Raw genomic sequence first — 6,824 nt, forward strand, 5'->3', positions numbered from 1 at the left:
GTATAAATTATGTTTCTTAAATCATAAAGGAAAAGAATGACATATTGAACTTCATGAAAATTAAGAACTATGATTCATTTAAAAAATCTTTAAGAGAATGAAAATGCAAGCCACAGACTGAAAAATATTTACAACACATATAATTGGAAAAGAGGACATATTTCGTATATATACAGGCCTCCTACAAATTGAGTTTTTAAAAAATAGAAAAATGAGATGAGACTTGAATGTGCTCTTCACAAAAGCAGAAATTCAAGAGACCAATAAACATATGAGAAGATTCTCAAGTTCATTATTTATTAGGAAAAAGCTAATTAAAATCATAATGAAATACCACCATATACTAGGATAGTAAAAATGGAAAAGACTGACAATATCAAGTATTAGTGAGGCTACAGAGCAACTAGCACACTCATATGGAATGTGAAAACTCATAAAATCACTTTGGAAACCAGTTTGATACTACCTACCAAAATTGAACATATAAATATTCTATGACCCCGTCATGATCCAGCTATTAGACTCCTGGTATATACCAAAAAGAAATGCATGCACATGCACACCAAAAGATAAGTACAAGAAGGGATGTATAGCAGCATTATTCTTTAATAGCCCCAAATTGTAAATAAGCTAAATGTCCCACAACAGTAAATGGTAAACTGTATCTGATTCACCCAATGGACTACTATACAGCAATGAAAATTAATGAAGTAGTAATATAGAGAACAATACAAATAAATTTCACAAATACAATGTGAGTGAAAAACACACAGAAGAGTACAAACTGCACCATTTTATTTATAGAAAGTTTAAAAACCAATAAAATTTGTCTGTGGTATTAAAAATCATGTAGTGATTGCCTTTGGAAAGGAAGAAAGGATGGGGACTGGGAGGGGCGTGAAGGTAATTTTTTGGGTGCTGGCACTGTTCTACGTCTTGACCTGGGAGGCTGTTGTATGGTAACTACTAGTGTATTATAAACTGAACTGTACACTAAGTATGTACTTCTCTGCATATACTTCAATAAAATTTTTTAAAGGTAAAATGAACATACGATCATCCCAACTGATGCAGAAAAAGCATCTGACAAGATTCAACATCCTTTCATGATAAAAACACTTAACAAACTAGAAATAGAAGGAAACTACTTCAACATAATAAATGCCACATATGAAAAGCCCACAGCTAACACCATACTCAGTGGTGAAAGACTGAAAGCTTTTCCTCTAATCGGGAACAAGGCTAGAATGCCCACTCTCACCACATCTATTCACAGTATTAGACATAGTAATAGACACAGTATTAGACATTAGACATAGGCAGAGCAATTAAGCATGAAAAAGAAATAAAAGGCATACAAACTGGGAATAAATAAGTAAAACTATCTTTGTTCACAGATGACAGGATCTTACATGTAGAAAACCCTAAAGGTTTTTAAAAAACTATTAGAACTAATAAACAAATTCACTAAAAATGCATGATACAAAATCAATGCACAAAAATCAGTTGCATTTCTATACACCAACTGAAACGATCTGAAATCTGTTCCATTTACAATAGCATTAAAAAGAATAAAATACTTAGGAATAAATCTAACCAAAGAAAACAAAGATTTGTATACTGAAATCCATGAAATATTGCTAAAAGAAATTAAAGAGGACACAAATAAATGGAAAGACATCCTGTGTTCATAGTTGGAAGACTTAATATTGTTATGATTCTATGATACCCAAAGCAATCTACAGATTGAATACAATCCCTATCAAAATCTCAATAGCATTTTTTTTAGAAATAGAAAAATCATTCTAAAATTCATATACAATCTGGGACTTCCCTGGTGGTCCAGTGGTAAAGAATCTGCCTTCCAATGCAGGGGACACGGGTTCGATCCCTGGTCGGGTAACTAAGATCCCACATGCCGCGGGGCAATTAAGCCTGCGTGCCACAACTACTGAGCTCTCGCGCCTCAACGAGAGACCCCGAGTGCCGCAAACTACAGAGCCCATGTGCTCTGGACCCCGCGAGCCACAACTAGAGAGAAGCCCGGCACCACAACAAAGACCCCGAGTGCTGCAATGAAGACCCCACACAGCCAAAAAAAAATTAAAAGAATAAAATAAACATTAAAAATAAAATGAAATAGGACTTCCCTGGTGGCGCAGTGGTTAAGAATCTGTCTGCCAACGCAGGGGTCACAGGTTCGAGACCTGATCCAGGAAGATCCCACATGCCACAGAGCAACTAAGCCTGCATGCCGCAACTACTGAGCCTGTGCTCTAGAGCCTGTGAGCCACAACTACTGAGCCCATGTGCCACAACTACTGAAGCCCTCACGCTTAGAGCCCGTGCTCCACAACAAGAGAAGCCACCACGAGAAGCCCGTGCACAACGAAGAGTAGCCCCCACTCACAACTAGAGAAAGCCCACGCACAGCAACAAAGACCCAATGCAGTCAAAAATAAATAAATTAATTTAAAAAAATAAAAATAAAAAAATAAAAATGCATTTCAAAGTTGCAGACATCAGTATACTTTACCCCTAAACACCTCAGGCATGTTTCAGTAACTACTATTCAGTATTTAACTCTTTTTTGAAGGCAAAATTTACATATGATGAAATACACAAATCTAAAGTATGCCATCCTGTGAGATTTCTTGAAATGAATTCTACTACTATGAGTACCTAAGCATCTGAAGTCCCACTGCTGCTCTAAGACCATAGCTTTCAAACTTTGGCATGTATCAGAATCACCTGCAGGGTTTATTAAAACAGACTGTTGGGCTCTACACCTAGTCTGTTTCAATAGGTGTGGTATAGGGCCCAACAATTCACGTTTCTAATAAGTTCCCAGGTTAAGCTGATGCTGCTAGTCCCATGACCATACAGATTACAGATGTAAAACTAATTTTCACTAAGTATTAACTGACAATGAAGGAGTCAGGGTGATAACAATGTAAAGAATACTTCATCCTTGAAGGGCCCAGCCCAGATGTGAATACATTCTTGTTCTTCAACTAGAAATAGATAAAAATAGTTTCCTTAAGGAGAAGAAAGTATTTGTAAGTAATCAAGTTTAATGAGGCCTTTGAAGTTGCCTTTGGATATTTCAGCCAAATCAACAGCCTATGAGCCAAATCAATTTTTCTCTCAGACTGAAACTGCTATTTCCTACAGGTTAAAACACACACACACACACACACACACACACACACACACGTTCAAATGTTCCTAGGAAATGGCATCAAGCACATATAATGTGCTAACTACTATAGATTTAAAAAATAGCTTTATTTTGGTATAACCGACACTTTTTTTTTTTTCTGTATGCGGGCCTCTCACTGTTGTGGCCTCTCCCGTTGCAGAGCACAGGCTCCGGACACGCAGGCTCAGCGGCCATGGCTCACGAGCCTAGCCGCTCCGCAGCATGTGGGATCTTCCCAGACCAGGGCACGAACCCGTGTCCCCTACATTGGCAGGCGGACTCTCAACCACTGCGCCACCAGGGAAGCCCAACTAACACATATTAGATAACACATTTAAAGTATACAACTTAATGAATTCTGACACATGAATACACTGATGAAACCACTACTATGATCAAGATAATTAACCTACCCATCACCTCCCAAATTTTCCTACTATCTATTTAAAATCCCAGGCTTTGCATTTCCATAATGACTAATGATGTTCAACACGTTTTCATGTGCTTATCTGCCCTCTGTATAGCTTTCTGGCTAAGCATCTGGTCAATACTTTTGCTCATTTTGTTACTGGATTGTTTTTTCTTATTACTCAGTTTTGATAGCGCTTTAATATACTTGGGTTACTAGTCCTTTATCAAGTTAAGTGATTGGCAAATATTTTCTCCCAGTCTATGGCTTGTCTCTGCATTCTCCTACCAATGTCTTTTGAGGAGAAGTTTTAATTATGACAAATCCAAGAGATTAATTTGTTATTTTATGGATGGTGCTTTTGGAGTTCTATCTATGAGATCCTTGTCGAATCAAAGGTCACAAAGATTTTCTCCTAAGTTTTCTTCAAGAAATTTTAAAGCTTTAGGGTTTACATTCTATCTGCTCTATCAATTGTTGAGAGAGGGGTATTAGAACCTCTGCTAAATTTCTTATTTGTATATTTCTCTTTGCAGTTTTATCATGTATAAAAATTTAGGATTGCGTCTTCTTCATGAATTAATCCCTTTATTATTACAAAATGACCCTTCTGTCCCTGGTAATCTTTGCTCTGAAATCTACCTTCTGATCTAATACAGTTATTCCAGCTTTCTTTTGGATAGTGTTAGCATGGTATATGTTCAAACCTTTTATTTTTAACTTACGTGTGTCTTTATATTTAAAGTGGGTTTCTTGTGGGTGTCATATACTTGGGTATTGACTTTTAAAAAATTGAATCCAATGATCTCTGTCTTTTAATTATAGTGTTTAGATCGTTTATGAGTGAGTATTGATATAGTTGGGTTTAAATCTACCATCTTGCTATTTGTTTTCTATTTGTCCCATGTGTTCTTCATTCCTCTTTTCCTCTTTATCTGCTTTGTCTTCGATTATTTCTTATTATATCGTTTTATATCCCCATTGGCTTTATAGACTATAATCCTTTATTACTTTAGTGGTTGCTTTAGGGTTTATAATATGCACTTTAACTTATCACAGTCTAATGTTTCACAGTCTAACTTATCACAGTTTAACTTACTATTTCAGGTATAAGTATCAGAACCTTAACAACAATATATCTGCCCTTTCTCCCCTTCCTTGTGCTATTATTATCATATATTTTACTTTTACATATGTTACAAACTCCACAGTCGTTATCATTATCATGTTAAACAGTCAACTGTCCTTTGAAATTACCTAAATAATAATAGTTTTAAAATCTTATACATTTACCCATGTAGTTATCATTTCCTCAGGCCCAGGTATCCATATGGTTTAATTTTCCTCTGCTTGAAGGACTCCATTTAACATGTCATTTAGTACAGGACTGAAGGTAAAACTATTTCAGCTGTTGCATGTCTGAAAAGTCATTACTTTGCTTCTGAAAGATATTTTTGTTGGGTAAAGAATCCTACGTTGACACGTTTTTCTTTTAGTGTTTTAAAGATATTGCTACATTACCTTCTAATTTACATTGCTCCTGATGAGCAATCTATTACTTTTACCTTTGTCCTGTATTAATGTTAGCTGCTTTAGATTTTTTCCTCTTTATCATTGTTTTAAGTGATTTAATTATGATGTTCCTTGGAGACATTTATCTTTCTTGTGCTTATCATGCTTCTTAGTTTATAGTCTTTATCAAATTCAGAAAAATTTTGGCCACTATTTCTTCAAATATTTTTTCAGTTCACCTTTTTAAACAATTCTCTTTTCTCTGTATGTATCATTTTCGACAGTTTCTATTGCTATGTCTTCACATCCAATAATCTTTTCTTTGGCAATGTCTAACATGCCATTAAGCCCATCCAATGTATCTTGTCTCTGACACTGTAATTATAATCTATAGGATACTTCTACATAACATGTTCAATCTTTCCTCTAGCTTCTCCAACATACTGAATACAAACGTAACTGTTTTAATGTTCCTATTAATTCATCATCAATGTCACTTTGCGGCCAGTTTCAAGTGGCTGATTTTTCTCCTCATTGTGGTTTGTATTATTCTGCTTCTTTGCAAGCTTACTAGTTTTGACTGAATGTCAGTCACTGTAAATTTTCCCTTCTTGGCTGCTGGATATTTCTGTATTCCTATAACTATTCTTGAGCTTTGCTATGAGATGTGGCTAAGTGACTTGGAAACAGTTTGATCCTTTGGGGTCTTGCTTTAGGCAAGAACAAAGTTATATTCTGGCGTTAGGCAGGAACACAGCTACATTTAGTCTAGGGTTAATTTTTCCCCACCACTGAGCCAAGACCCTCCAGAGTACTCTACCAAATGCCCTGAGAATTATGAGGCTTTCTACTCTGGCTGGTGGGAACAGGCACTATTTCTGGCCTTGTATAAGCTTGGACACTGTTTTATTTAATATATAATCCTTTTAGGTGACTCTCTAGCCCTGGGTAGTTTCCTCACAGGTATGCACTTATCAGTACTGTGCTAAATACTCAAGGGGGACCTTCTTCAGATCATTGAGGTCCTTTTTATGTTTAGTGCTCTCTTCTCTGGTACTTGGATCTGTACACTCTATTATTCTCTTTGGACTGCCAGCTTCATCTCAACCCAGGGAGATGGGACCTACTTGGGACACACCTCCCTGTGCCCTGGGAACTTCCTCCAGGCAATAAGCAGAGCCAATCTTAGGGCTCATGTTTTCCCTCTTCCGCTTCATGATATCTAACATCTTGAGTGCTACTGTTTCATGTGTTTTTTTTTCTAGGTTTTTTTTTTTAGTTGTTTCAGATAGAAGAGTAAGTTTAGTCCCTTTTACTCCATCTTGACAGGGAACTGAATTCACTACTCTTAATTTTTAATGTACGCAATAGGCAGTAGAAAGGTAAATGAATTTATCACAAGTAGAACACAAACGGCAATGCTTTAAAAGCAAGATTTTTTTAAAAAGTATGGTCTGGGTTCACCAATGGAAGCCAACGTGCTCTTGATATACCCTTAACTGAAAGAAAAATCAATATTCTCTTTACAAATATTTTGAGAAAATGACATGCACTTTCTTAGATTTCTGCATAAGACTAAGTATTACTTACCAGCAACTTACAGAGTGAGTTCTTATTTACTAAAAAAAATGTGTTATCTATAAACTAAAATTAATATGTTTCTGGAGATTAGTTGGGCCTCTGATTCAGGATTCTACTAAG

This window comes from Phocoena phocoena, chromosome 18 (genome assembly GCF_963924675.1).
Source record: "Phocoena phocoena chromosome 18, mPhoPho1.1, whole genome shotgun sequence".
Lineage (NCBI taxonomy): Eukaryota > Metazoa > Chordata > Mammalia > Artiodactyla > Phocoenidae > Phocoena > Phocoena phocoena.